General features: G+C 33.8%; 1 pseudogene; it reads left to right on the forward strand.

Moving 5' to 3' along the window:
• Positions 1-261: 261 nt before the first annotated feature.
• LOC149167048 (UPF0548 protein At2g17695-like) lies at positions 262-1459 on the forward strand (annotated as a pseudogene).
• The last annotated feature ends 14866 nt before the right edge of the window (positions 1460-16325 follow it).

Below are 16325 nucleotides of genomic sequence, written 5' to 3' on the forward strand. Positions count from 1 at the left end.
TATCAAAAATAGATGTAAGGAAATGTTCTATTAATGTTGCATGAAGACATTAAAGTAGTTGTAATGGTTTCATGTCAGGAGAGCATGTGATATTATGCCGAGGGTGTATGATTTTCTACCTTGATAATTACCCATGGTTATGATCCTTAGTTCATTGGACTCATGATGACTGTGAAATCTTAATTGTAATCAAGACAAAAATTTTAAATCTATGGGGCCTAGAGGCTATTTTCCTGGGTAGGCTAAGGAGGTTTGTTACAAATGGTATCAAAGAAATCAAGTTCAAACCTTGCGGCCTATGGGCCAATACGCCTCCATAGGGTATGGAAAAGTTTTAGCCTAAAATTGGCCTCACTACCACAAACTCTTTTAAAGGGTTCTAGTATAAGTATTAAATCTAGACTCTTTAAGATTGAATCTAAATATTAAAAATGTTTAGAGAAAAGAATGGGGAAGCCATATGCAGTTCTTTTTGAATGCAATATTTATGTCTGTCATAAAACAAATTAGTTAAGAAGGGGCAACATAAATACATAGGTGGAAATGCTAAAGAGTTTAAAACCTATATGATAAGGTAGATTGTTGAAACATGGAACATGAGATATTATTCTTAAGATAAAAGAAAATATAGAAATTGGAAAAAAACCAATACCCTCCCATATATAAATTATGGACCGATATATTATAGATTGGAACATCGCATATTTAGCTAAGTAGACATCGATAACATTTGCAGTGGTTCCAAGATGTTTTTATATCATGGTGGACACACCTCTCACCAAGGACCAGGCCTACTGTTTAAAACAAACCCCATTTGTGACATCCCATACTCAATTACTTCGCTATGCTATTTTTCATTTGCATTCATTGTATTGCAATAATTCATTGCAATCGAATATTAATCCGTAAATGAAACAAGTTATATGTATGAGATCCATAAACATCTAATCCAAAAGCAGAGTCTAGATCATTTAACTACGACCCAAAATATAGAAATGCAACATCTAAGGCTCCTTTCCCCAATGAAGATTGCTAGGAGCTCATCAAAGTGGGCTATGCTATCAATCACGCAAAAATGAAGCTAGGCTCTGAGAGTTAAACCTATAAAAAAGAAAAAAGAAAAAAATTGATAGAAAAGTGGAGACATTTCCAGTTGAGGTGGGCATCAGTGGAATCAAGCACCTGCATTAGAGCCGGGGAAAGGTTCTATGTGTGCAGGCAAGAGTTATTCTCATGGGTATCAATGCCACTAGATATTTTGTATGCCATTAACTATGAAGCCTCAAATGGCACCCATCCTTCCCCTAGTTACAACCCTGCTCGTTTAGCAAATCCAAAGGTTTCAAAGTTGAAGGAAGCTTACTGTTTTGGTAGCAGGACGATTCAAGGCCATCTATTGGTTCCTTTTGAAGTTCTAGTGAGAAGACAAACTTCCCACCTAGTAGATCCAAGCATTTAGTGTGCATGCTTTATTATGATGAGTTAATTAAGGTATTATGGGCATTGTTTACTTATGCATGTTGGGTATATTAAATTTGTATGGGCATAACCATTAGTTAACAACCATCCATGTAATATTATCCTCGGCAGAATATCACAACAAGGAGAATGGGTGTTTAGAGCGCTTCCCAAGTGCATTTGGGCATCGATTAGGTTTTTCCTCCTCTCTCTAGAGCATCATAGTGTTTGGTGGTTGGAAGGTGCTCTGTTTCCATACTAAGTGAAATCATGATTTGCCATGCCCTGCGTTAGAGCCGACTTTGGGGATGGGTCGCCACTAAGATGAAGCGGCTCTGACTGTGCTAGCTCAAGAAGATATTGGAGGGGTACAAGTCAGGCAAATGGGTTGGAGTCAAGCCGATCCTCAAAGTCCTACATGGGGGATTTTTAGCAGGGAATGGAGTCTGAATCGGCATACGTTGCTGAATTAATCATCAACACTAAGGAGGATAGAGTGTAAACAAAAAAAGTCTTGGTTGCTGTTGTTTTCCACTGCACTACAGACAACTACGTGTGGATAGAGTTACTATACAACTACGTGTGTAATAAGGATGACGTGGACTTCATCCAAACTTTACGGCTCAAGATTCAAACAATGGTCCTAATCATATAATCCTAACTTGCGTGGCACAAATATGCCAATAGTTGGCATGTGCTTGTGGTGGATATTGAACCCTTGATTATCTATAGTTGCGCCTGATGATGGGAAACATCCAGAGAGCTCGATCTCATCTAATAATTCAGATTGGTAAGAAAATCTTCGACCCCAAAAAGTAATTTACGATGGGATGCTTTATTTCCCATGCATGGTTGAAAATGTCATGTTTTTCTGTAGAATTTGGATAAATGCCACTTGGGGTGGCTATAGGTAATGTTTTATAAACAACAATACTGTAGTTTCCTGCTTTACCACGATTCTGGGATGTATATAAGTTGGCCACAAAGCCAACGATGTTGTTTCTAAGGGAAGGATGGAAGAAAAGCCAGAATTCAATTTGTTTCCTTCTATCAACGTTGAAGTTGAAAACAGAGGTGGATAATGATTATCCTCATCCTCGTCGGATTAAGTAAACCACTGTTTTTTTTCAAGCGATAAATATATTTTATAAGGCATGCATGACATGGTAAGTAAGAGCAGTTACGACGTGGAATAATACGAGCTTTCATCTTGATTTTTTAAGAAAGCACGTTAGTATCTAATGTTTCCTGCCTTCGGCGATCAATTTTTTGGCTGGATAAGGCTTATCCTCGGAGGCAAAAGAATGGATAACGACCATCCAAATTCTGAACAAGTACTCTCTCCTCTGATGCACATAAGTAAGAGAACAAATCCAATCATAAGGACAGAGTTGACGATTCGACTGGAAATATCACCGTCGTTTTTGAATTCGTTGAAAGGGAGCGCAATGCAACAACTGACTGTGCTCTCAATGATGCCTTCAAATTATCTATGTGAGAAAAAAAAAGGCACTTACCTAGTGGGTAGGAAAGTGGATAGTAAGTGAATTTAGCGGCGTTGTCTCTTGCAGAGTTGTGAGTCTGTTCACATGACTATGCATCTCTATCTAAATAAGGCCGATTTTAGATAGATGGATTAACGCATTTTTTTGGAAGCCTCTTCTTGTTATGGATATTGGTCTTTAATGTGCCTCGATTCAAAAATTGTTTTTTTTCTTCTTCTATGAGGAGAAGTCACAATGTTCATTCAATTAGAAATAATACTTGGACAATTAAAATTACCACCGTAAATAGGGATGCTTAATTGTCTTCATATTTTGTATGGAGATTGTCTGTAAAGTCATTCTATGTGGGGAATTTGTAAAGCAAGGAAAGACCACTTATAAAATTTTGGCAAAATATGGATGCTCAGAAGCACTCGACGTTTCAAGGTGAAGGAATCCTTACTGAAAACCTATTTAAGATGGTGAAAATTTTCAAAATAAATCTGCCATACTTTAAAAAAAAAATTGGTTGTTCCCATGCCATTCGATTGCCCTTTCTCTGTTGAAAACATTGGGAAAATTTGTTGCAGACATGCAGAATAAGACACCCCAGTCCTTGTAGTTTGGATATTCATGATTGATTGTGTGTTACTCTCTTATAAGAGATATTTTCCAAAAACATTTTGTTCTTGAGGCTAGATAAAGTCAAGAAGCTCGTAGGTCGAATAAATATGAGTTTTTGTGTTTGCCCAGAAGAAAAATCTCTTAATATAGTTTTTTCCATGTTAACATTTTGGAAATGGAAAAGTTTCTTTGAGTGAAATGGCTCGATAAACCAGCAACTAATCATGAAAGTATGATTATATAAAGGAGGAAATATTAAACCTTAGTAATGTGTCATGCAATGGTAAAGATTCCCATGAATAATAATAATTAGGATTCTATATACCATTTTCCTCCTTAAAATCCTAGTATGCTAGTTGCCTCCGAAATTGATTAGAATATAATATTATATCATCCATTGAAGGTCGGATAATATGGCAATTAAAAAGAAATGTGAACGTAGAGCACTGTTCAATTCCTCATTAGGAAATTCTCTTACTTATACTTGTTCAATTTTCATTAAGGATATGGTTGTGCTTATGCTCATGTTTGTATTTACTGATATTCACAATAATGGTTAGGGCTACATGCAATTCCATTGGATTAAAAAAAAAAAATTAATCTTATTGAAGTCCCCTGAAATATTCTTGTGGAAAATTAAAGCCGGGAATGAAATAAATTATTCTAAGAGGTGGATAGCATGGATGAATTTAATGATATAGTCACCATGTTATCACAACTATAGTACAAGCAAATTGACACCCCTACAAGTGATATAAAGGGAATTGACTAAATAAAAGGATAAGTGTATAAAAGAAGAAATGTTAAACCCTAGTAAGGTGTTATGCAATGAAGAAGGTTTTCATTAACAATGTTAAGAATATAAAGAGCATGCATCTCTATTGTATAAAATAGTAGAGTTAGTTTTAAGTGGCATAGTAGGTAACTATTATTGCTTGGGCCATAGAAATATCCCACTCATTAGAGCTATCCCGCTCATGATAACATCTGCATGGATGATGATGTACAAGAAGAAATATTTATATTTTGAACGTATATGGATGGGTGAGACCTTTTTTTCGGAACTTGATCATTACTATGTTTAGTATGGAACATAGTATGCTTCTAACGTATAATTAGATAAATATTTATACATTAAATCACTATGTATAATGATTTCCATAAATAAGCAAAGCCAATTCTAGTTTATCTCAGTAGGATGATTTTTCATGTAAATCTCCAAATTAGTCATATTTGAGCATGTGGTTGCAGTTTCTGAAGTGAAGGTAAAATACATATATGCATGATATCGACTAGAGGAAAACTTGGGCAAAATTTGTATTATGAATGATGAAAAGAAATTAGAAAGTTTTTGCTTAAAACCTCTAACACAAACCATAACATGTACTGGTTGAGGAAACGTGTGGAAAACTATATTAGGTAAGAGATTTAAATAAGGATTGGTGAATAAAAACAAATCTCACCTAATACATGAAAGGAGGATTAGATAATGGAGGAAGTCCATGGTCGTATCTGGACTTAATTATTGTATATATATATACCTATGCCTTGTCATGGATAGTTTTACATGTTGTTACCATAGTCTGGTTAAGTAGTCATTAAGATAAACATGTTGAAGAGGAACATGCTTAATATCCATGCATATTAATGAGTTATATGAATTTACCATGCAAGCACATGTGTGTGCAGTATTATAGACTTGTAAGAATATTGTATTTATCAAATGGTTAATGGTAGGATGGTCTTGATGTTATGCATCCATATAAGAAAGAGTCTTGAGTCTTGAGTCTTCAAGCAAGACAAGGAAGTTGAAGGTTATTAATCTTACTGACAGGAAAAATCTTATAACTAAAGTTGTTATAGCATGATATACAGAGAAAATGCCTTAAAAGTAATGTTGTTCGATTTTGAATACATATGTGAGGAAGATATCATTACTCGAGTGGCACACTTACATATGTTTCCTTCATAAATTCAAGAATCACAATTCTCATAAAACTAGACTATGATTCTAATTAGACATTAAACTATGGTCATCATGCTATAAAAACAACTTGTTAATGGTATAATTGTTATGAAAGTATTATACCAAAATGAAGGATGGTGAGAACATGTTACAGTAAAAGGCTATATAACCTACACAAATTGTCATTCAAATTAATCTTTTGGTTAATGTGTCTACATACAATGTGATTTGTTCTTCGGTTGGAAGAAAGTATGGTTAAGGGGATATTTAACTTAACAGATTTCGAGGACATATGCATTTTTTGATGGATATGCATAATAATAATTGATGAAGTAGCACAAATGGTATAGACCACTGGGTCAATTAAATGGTATCCAACAATCTATTTAAAACAGACTGATATCATATAAATAGAAAAATGCGTAATTTGTATCAAGCAATTTTGAGAGGTCCTCTTATTGGATTGCATTGATAAGATGTCTGGACAACATAAGGAAATGTTGCATAATTCAAAAAAGAATTCATAAAGTAGATAACTCATCTTTTGGTAAAGGGTGATTTAATGTTAAGGATGAGCTAACATGTAAATACCCTGAGATCATAAACACTTACAACTACAAGGAGTGTAGGATTGAAAGTAGTAAAAACTTTCATGCATAACTACACTGAATTATACATGGCCAACAGGTTGTTGAGGCATAAAAAGGGAAAAAGTAAAACATAAGAGGTGAATTAATGATCTGATGAATATTAAACTTCAACATCTATGAGTTAATAGTCTTCTTTAGAACATTAAGCAGAAGGTATGATTAAGATGAAAATATGCATGAATACAATACTATGTGACTGATATTGTAACCACATGACATCTAGAATTGATTTACACATGACATAAAACTTTCTTAATTACATAGATGAACCATGATAAATGAATGTTGGTATGATACTAACATGGTGAAAAAATATGTGGATAAATTTTATGTCATGCAGGTGATACCATGAGGATGGTATTATAGGCTGTACCACAACTGGACTATGTACAATAGTACATATGGGACCGTATGACTACATATGCTACAAGGTTGAAAAATGAAATGTGTATTGGTGTGTATAACATACCTTGTGTGCAGGTATGCATTAGTCATTGGATGGATGTCTGGCCAGGTAAAAAAACCTGGAGGTTACCCAGAAGAAGGAAAGTAAGTTTGGTATAAGTAACTATGGTTAATCGCAGTTTGGCATACATACAATTACGATGAATATATGTATATGAATATATATTGTGATGTGAAATAATCTGTTATGACCTTGTAGGCATATTAATGTGGAAAATATGCTAACTGATGTATTGTATGTAGAGAGACTGCAAGAAGCAGGTGTTCGACAAGAACACAAAGGCTTGAAAGAATGCAGCAGAGAACATGCATTCTTCAGATAAAATAAATGATAAGAAATAGTTGATTTAATATATTATGTAACAGATTATGATATTTATCATAGTTAATCTTTTTCATCTATAAATTCTCACAAATGGTTTGAAAAAAAAAGTTATAGGTAGCTATGAAAGGAGAGCACTCCTTGAGATAGATGTAGCTATGGAAGGAGAGATGTTGGGAGAACTCCTTGTGACTGATGTACATAAAAAAAAATTGCATCAGATGGCAGAGCCATGAGATCTATTGATTCAGAAACCAACTACCTGTGAATGAAGACATGATGCAATGATACACCCATCCCTTGTGTACTAAATTATTGTAAACCTATGCTAAGTTAAAGCTAGGTGTGATATCCTCCCTTGTGTGTTAAATGTTTCTAAACCTAAGCTGAGGAATGCTAGGTTTGATACCCTCTTTTGTGGGTTAAACTATTATAAACCTACGCTAAGGAAAGCTAGGTGATATGTAATATGAAAAGCAAATGTGTTATTAAATAAATTAATAAAATAAATCACTTGGAGGGTGGAGCACCAAGAGAGAGGAGATGTTTGCCAAATCCCATGAGGAATGGGACAGAGATGAATCTTTCATGATAAATATTCTAGATGTGATTATAGATAAGCTTGGATGGATTGCAGATCGATCGGATGGATGGGAGATAAAGATCCATCGAACTTAAAAGCTTTGCGGGAGATAAAGGCAAGATTTTATGTGGAAAAGTGTCGTGGGAGATAAAGACGAGCTTTTCAAGAAAAGACCTAGGAAAATGGAAAAATCCATAAAGTGGGACACCGTTAATGGTAACTAAATCATGAAAGAGGGAATTAAATACCCAGTGCATCCATCAATTGAGGAGAGTTGATCCTTGGCAAGATCTTCGACTCGGGGGGAATCAAAGGTGATTCATGGATGGGTGGTGGTGCTCCTCTCTCCAAGTGAGGTTTTAGTTGGTTGCATATGCGGGACTGTGTTGTATGTTGGCTCTTAACTCTAAATTTATTTTCCTTCTATTGAAATGGTTAGATCATTCAATTCAATAGTATAGTAGGAAGTTAACTCCCTTAATTTAATGAAGGAATTCATATTCCTTTAACTTATGTGATCATTGTATAGGATATTGGAACTATACATGATAAATTATTTTGGTTCTAAGTCTGTAATCGTGAAGCCAGATCTCCATGTTATTTAATCCATGCATTAAGGTACTATAAGCTGAGTTGTTTTCCTTGATGTATTCCACTTCTGCACTTGCATGGCATAAGATATCTATCGATGCTTCTATCTGTATCCTTGTAATTAATCTCATTTTATGCATGTGGATGTGTGCAATATCTAATTAATCTAAAGGTAACCATCATTTTAAAGGACCGACGTATGTATATAATGCTATATAAAGTCTCTAGATGACATGACAGATAGTGGTGGTTGCATGCAGATCATATGGTATAATGCCTTTAATAGAATAGTCTATGATGGTCAAAATATCTATGGTACATATATCCAATAAGGTTTGATCTTCATTCTTTCTGTTTCTTAAGAGTAATCTTTATGATGAAAATGAGGGATTCTGATTATGCATATGTTCTTATTACATTATGATGTAGCAATAGAACATATTAAGTGGATGAAAATGTAAGTGGTTGATTGAAACACAAACTCTGACAACTGGAACTAAACACCCTCATCCTGGTACCAGTTAGGGACGTTGTAGGTATTCTTGCATGTGCATAATAGATAAGACAGTGGTAGCTTTGATTATGGCTGAAGTAAGAGGCATGCCCATGCTATCGGAAATAGATGTAGGGAAATGTTCTATTAATGTTGCATGAAGACATTAAAGTAGTTGTAATGGTTGCATGTTAGGAGAGCATGTGATATTACGCCCAAGCTGTATGATTTTCTACCTTGATAATTCCCCGTGGTTATGATCCTTAACTCACTGGACTCGTGATGACTATGAAATCTTAATAATAATCAAGACAAAAAATTTAAATTAATGGGGCCTAGAGGCTATTTTCCTGTGTAGGCTAAGGAGGTTCATTACAATTTTCAATTGACTGAGAGATGGCTTGCAAAGCTAGGTTGTTCGAAGACAAATATTGAAGGAGTGCGGAGATACATGAGGAAAAGACATTCGTTAGATACCTTAGTTGCTTAGAGTCAAGGAAGTGAATTTTGAGCCTTCTTATCTATATAAAATCTTTTATGTGAGGGATGATTGACTACCTTAGCGTAGAAGTTTCTCTTGTAAGATTCGATCCAGGATTGCTAGTTTCAATATTGTAGGCTTGTCTTGGTGTTTTCATATATTCTAGCCTCTGCCAACAGTAATGGTCTAAGTTACCATAACCAACCTAAGAACATATCGAAGGGAATAATGTTTGCCTTATGTTGCTTTCAAGTTGAAAGAACTTACATCATATCCAATAATTGACCCATAATATTCTCTCACTATTGTAATACTTTTGTCATACTTTCCTTAGTACTTGTCAACAAACTCAAAAAGTTGCTAAATTATCCCAACCATTCGAATATCAAGAAATCGGATTAGATTAGAGAAATACCCAGTAGAGTTATTGAATATGAGAATAATTCCATCAATATTAAATTCTATGGATAAGAGAAAATTACCTATTTTGCATGGCTCAAAAGTTCATTAGTGTAATTAGGATTAGATTGTCTAAAGACTATTGAAGAAACTTCCATTGTAGCAGAAGTTTCTCCTGCAAGATTTGATCCAGGATTGCTAGTGTTAATAATTCTATTGATAAGAGAAAATTACCTATTTTGCATGGCTCAAAAGTTCATTAGAGTAATCAAGATTAGATTGTCTAAAGACTATTGAAGAAACTTTCATTGTAGTAGAAGTTTCTCCTCCAAGGTTTGATCCAGGATTGCTAGTGTCAATATTGTAGCCTTGTCTTGGTGTTTTAATATATTCTAGCCTCTGCCAACAGTAATGGTTTGAGTCACCATTAACAACCTGAGAACATGTTGAAGGGAATGATGAGCACATCAATTGACCAAGTTTAATCTAATTGTAATACTTCAGAATTTTATGAGGAATACATAACATTTCATTCAAATATTTAGCACAAGATTAATGTCTCAATTTATTATACAAACATCCAGTGTGAAATACAATCTAACCCATTTTAGTAATTATGTTACTTAAAGATAGTCTTTTCTCTGATCTTTTGATTCAACAATCTAACCCATTGTATTAATTATGTTACTTAAATATAGCCTTTTCTCTAATCTTTTGATTCAACAACTTGTGGCATGGGCCAATCTTCGTTGCTAAACTGAATTAGAAAGCTTTGGAACATTTGAATTACTGGTAGTTACTATTGTTTTAATTAATTTAGTTAAGGTGGCCAACTGTCTCAATTTTGTTATGGCTTGAGGTATGCTATCAATAAAGTTATTTTGAGCAAGATTTAGGTTGTGTCATATTTTCCACCAAGATTATTGTTTGCTCAGGGGGAGTTGTTTTGTTCTTTTTCATCTGTAGCTAACCATACTAGCCAATACTCTTCATTATGGTTGTGTCATATTTTCCAATCAACTTTAAAATGATTTAGAATATAGAAAAATAGAAAAAATATATATTTTCATGAAAATGAAACTGTAAGAACTGAAATAAAAACAGTGAGAAATGAAAATAGAATTGTAAGAAAAATGTGTTGTAATTGAAATAACTAACTTGAATATATTGTCAAATGTTCTGTGATGGTTTGTCTCCAAGGCTGGTGAATAGTTTGAATGCATAACATGCAACTTCAGCAGTGGTTGAACTTCTTTTATAGTTTTTTTCACTTGAATTTAATTGGTGGTAAGGATGGACATGGATTGCAATGGCTTCATTTTGAATGTGTGATCTAGATTTAATTGGATGTGATCCAATGGCTGGGAATTTGTTATTTGTTGATCCATGTGCTTTGATCTGTTTTAATGAGAAATAGAATGGGTTTGGTGTCATTTATTGAAGTTATTGGGTTGGGTGTCATTTATTGAACACAGTGGGTTTAAATGTTATTGAGTTAGGTGTCATTTATTGAACATAGTGGGTTTAAATGTTGAACAACATAGAAGTTATGGCTGACATACATTCACTTTTATTATGTTTAGGTATGTATATTTATTTGGACTACATAGTTTCAGTTCTAATGAGTGGGGGTTCAAGTGATTGTTACTTTTTACTTCTCTAATAGACCATTTTGGAAGGATTTATGGTTTTATCTATTTTGGGTCAATATGATTTGTACTCTTAAGTATTAAGATACTATTTATGGACAGTTGTGGGCCCAGTCAATATTTTAGGAAATTTTGGACATAAATTAAAACATATTTGCACTTAATGTTATTTATTTTTGTTTAAATATTGGTTGCATATCTCTCAATTTCTGGTGGTTTGGTGGGACCAGTACTATATCAATCACTGGTCCCTGCACAACATTAGACATCTCTCCCCTAATGAATAATACACACCCTATACAATTTGCATCAATTAATTTGGACAGTGTGACAAACCCTACGAGGTACACATATTTAATAAGATTGATGCAGCGTAAGTGCAGTAAGATTTTTTTATTGCAAACTTTATTTTTATGAGAACTGATGTAAGGTTTTTTTTGCAAATTAATTTATTATGAAAATTAGATTATCAATTTGATGTGGTTTATGTACTGTTTATGTAATTTTGACTCGTTAATTTGTATAATGAACAATAAGATGTTCAATTTAATAGCTAATAAGATTATAGAAAAATAAATAAAAATATTGAATAAAAATACTAAATTTTAATGTACAATGTTAAACTATGGAAATTTTAGAAAAAATTTCAAATCAAGTTTTGAATAAAAACCCAATACAATATCCTACTCTCGAGGTAAAGATAATAATCATATTTATTAAAATACATTTTTTCAAATTATTTAAAATATATATTTCTTTAACTATTTTTTTATAATCATATTTATTAAAATATATTTTTTCAAATTAATATATATTTCTTTAACTATTTTTCTGTTATAACAGATACTTTAGATTTGCTTAAGACGCTGTACTCTTCCATTTTGTCTTATCCTCTTCCTCCATTATCTGTGACTTGCAAGAATTTTTGCATTAAGATTTTGAAAAAAGTGAAACAAATATTTATTGTGTACTTTTTTAAATATTATTTATCCATAAATGCAGTCAAGTAGATCTCTTGAAGTTTCATTTGTAAGAAATGGTGCTTGCTAAACGTTTCTTTTTCCAAATAAAATAATTAATATTTCATCATATATGTGAAATGAAATTTGTTTGAAAGTTTCTACCTACTCTCACTTATACAAGTTTTTGATAATATGGAAAAGATAATAAATAATGCACGACTTAAAATAAGTTAATTTATTTATTTATATAATTAATAAATAAACCATTTAATTTTTCATATTATTAATTAAATTTAATTTTTAAAATTAATTACATTAAATAATATTATAACATTTAACAAAGTTTATTTTCTATCTTAATTAAATATATTTAAATATATTTCAATGTGTTGAATTTATTTCCACCTTAAAAACTACAATTTAAACATAAAAAACTAAGAATTATTTTGTAAAATTCAAACCAAAAACTCTTATACATATATAATAGAAAACTTTTATAATCTCTTTCCACAGATTTTGCTTTATTTAACTTTTAAGACATCATTGATTAGTTGGTATATACCCCTAACTTTTTTTTTATGGGTACCCTATTATTAGTCCCTGGCTTCAGGCGGACTATAGCGATTTTTTTTGGTTTTATCCCCCTTTAACCAAAGTTTTATAGTGCAATTGTCATCCATCTAAATTTTAATTAAAGTTTTTGTATATAAAAAAACCGACCTCTATTGCATGCTGGGCGAATGCCAAAGAATGTTGTGACAATTTATTTTATTGTCAAAGTACAATTTGGAAAATGTTGTGACAATTTAATTTATCCGAAGTCCAGTTTTCATGTTGGGACAACTGATTAAGTCTCTGGCAAACTTTTTTTGGTATCCAAACTTTTTTATAACCAAAGTATTTTCAGCACTGCCCACAAAGTTTTGTGGTGCACAAAAGCAGCTGTTTGTGTCGGAATGCCATATGTTGCAGACTTTTGGACAGTCCTCCACGTGTGTACAGGTGGCAGTATAACTGCTCCACGTGTGTACAGGGCAGTATCACTGCTATGGGCATGGTAAGAGAGCATCGCATGTGGTAAGAGACATGATGGTGCTGGTAAAGGAGAGATGGGCATGCAAGGAGACTCGCTGGTAAAGGAGACAAACATAGGTAAATGAGACAAAAGAGATGGGCATGCTAAGATACTTGTTGGTAAAGGAGGCTATTGCAGGTAAATGAGACAGAAGGCTATTCCAGGGTGCAATAAATGAGACAAAAAGCTATTGCAGGGAAGGTTATCTCTGAACCTCACGTCTGTAGTCAGGGACACTTCAAAAAATCTAAATGCAATCTCTACTTCGCAGTAAGGTTTCTGGTTTTTTTTCCTGCCAAAGTTCTCCACTTCGCAAGTAAGGTTTCTTTCTTGTTTTTAATCTGCAAGATGTAGACTTAAACAACTCATAAAATAAATAGTCAATTCAATTCATTAGATTAGCAGAACATTTATGTGGAAAAATAAAGATTTGAAAACCCTTAGATTTAAAATTGTGTAATTTGAGAAATTCTAAAGAAATTGTGATTTGCTTAATAAACCCATATAGAAAATATATTTTTCTTCAAAAAAGTCATGGAAATAAAGTGCACCAGTTTTCGGGCGTTCCGCGTAGCGAAGTGCGCCATTCAAGTTCTTTATTATAACACCACCTCACATCGGAATGGAACCATCACCACCACGCTCAATAGAATCCCTTCCAAATGCAAATCCAATTGATCAAGTTGGAGAAAAATGCTTGGGTGGGATCGATCTGTATGGTTGTGCTACGTTCTCTCTCTTCTGAATCCGCATGAAGACTAGGTATGGGTATGACCTCCTTACCTCACCAATGCTGCTGACTCATTCCATTTAATGCAGGTTTTGCCTCACCCTCAGTCCCATCAAGATCCACCCATTGATCCCAAGCCAGATGATCTAACAATCCTTTCCTTCCATCCCATCTAATCGAGGTTGTGCATAGTTAGGCGATGTATAAAGAAGGACAAGTGTTTACAATGTTAGAACGTGTCAAGGATATAAATACCGTTGAGAACCACGTCAACGCGTCAAATTATGTGAGCCTCATATAATGTAATTAATTTGCTATAAATAAATTTGTGGGCCCATCTCTTGGCCACTCATCCACACCATTGATATCATGTCCTTCCCCGTGTCGTCGTGCTTGTCGCTGCCCCCAGGCACATAGCTAATATATTCTAAGTGTTCTAGCATAAAGTCGTGCTTGTCGCTGCCCTAGCTATACACAGTGGTCGCTTAAGTCTTGAATAGATTGCCTCAACCATAGCTGATCATCTCGTATTGAGGCTTCGCAATACGTCTACCAGATCTCGGCTCAACCAAATATGGAGTTGATCGTCCCGTCCTCAGTTCTCCAACCCTAACAGCTCATGTATTAGGCACCCTTGCCCATCCCACTTCAACCGGACAGAAGTACCTGACCTTGCTTCACGAATTGCTCTAGCGCGGATGCTTTTAACCAATGACCTTTCGGGGAAGGATATGATCCACAAGTGAGTGAGTGCCCGGGCTATACGCAGACCTTTCTTTTTACCCACAGTTTAGAGCGAATCTGTCAGGAAAATATGGGGCAAGACAAACCTACTTTTGAATTGTTCAGTCTACTCTGGAAAGCTAATATTAGATAAGTAATAGTTTCAAACTCCAATGCACTATCCTTACATCAGCAGAGATTTGAAAAACGGGAGGGAAAACATCTATTATATAAGTCAGAGTTGTGGATTTAAGAAAAACTATAGTTTAGCTGATCATAAGTATACTTGATGGCAGTTACTTCAATGGAAATGATAAGGTGTTGTTTTGTTACTTCAAGTTCCTACTAAATAAAATGCTATGCTAAACGGTATACTAAATGGAATGCTATGTTAGAATGGTATACTAAATTGAATGGTATACTAAATTGAATTCTATGTTAGCACCCAGGGACATCTCCTAATGGTATACTAAATGGAATGCTATGTTAGAATGGTATACTAAATTGAATGCTATGTTAGCACCCAGGGACATCTCCTATGTAGCAAGTGAGGATTAACAACCAGGTGATAATGGTCTTGTTTTACGGGTGAACATGCGCGTAAATGTATTTTTCATGCATGTCATATTTATCCTATTCATCATTCAGTTCTTAAAGTTGTTTGTCTGAGTTAGTTTGGAACGTTGATGTAATATAAAGACTCGTCTGAGTTATTTTGAATCTTGATATAATATAAACAAGTGATATTGGTTTTTCATAAATAGTAATTATCATGATTGATTTATTGTGTTTTTAAGAGAGAGAACAAAATAAATGAAGTTTTAATTATATCATGGCGAGTAAATTCAAATTGTCTCATGCCTTAAAGAACTGATTGGAAAGCAGGGGAATTTTCCATCGGTCAATGATACCAATAGTTGGTATATCATGACCGAAATTTAGTTGGGGTTTCCATGTTCAGATCTGTGTTTGCATCAACAGTGTAACTGGTTCGAACAGTAAAATCTAGTTGGATGGGCGAACAATAATTCCAATAGATTATTGCATCGGTGAAATAGTTTATTGTGCAATCAGTGACTCAATAATTGCGATCATGGACTCTGCATGGAGAATACAAACTCTGCAGTTGGGTTACATTCTAGTTGGATGGGCGAACAGTAATTCCAATAGATTATTGCATCGGTGAAATAGTTTATTGTGCAATCAGTGATTCAATAATTGCGATCACGAACTCTGCGTGGAGAATACAAACTCTGCACTTGAGTTACATTCTGAAACATCTATACACCATAAATATGCATTATAGCACATGTAAAATGTACTTTCAAATCGGGAGGGACTACCATTGCCTGCAATCCTTGTTAATTGGATATTTAATTTTATAGATATCATTGATTGGATGGTACATACTCAAAAAAAAATTTAATGAGTACCCAAAATATCAACTTAATTGATGGGTAAGTTAAATATCAAATTCAATGTATTAATTTATACATTTATATTTACAGTCATAAAATGAATATCACACATCTAACCATCAAAAATGGAAAACAATGACTTACTGCTCAATACATTATATGACGTGATTTTCGTTACCTTCACTCTCGCCCATCCAGCGATCCAGGCCTATAAAAGAGTTTGTTCTCATTTGTTTTCTTCACCTTCGCCCA

The sequence above is a fragment of the Pinus tabuliformis genome, chromosome 5_1 (assembly GCF_031772625.1).
Source record: "Pinus tabuliformis cultivar Carrire ecotype Pingquan chromosome 5_1, CPIR1, whole genome shotgun sequence".
In the NCBI taxonomy this organism is placed as follows: Eukaryota; Viridiplantae; Streptophyta; class Pinopsida; order Pinales; family Pinaceae; genus Pinus; species Pinus tabuliformis.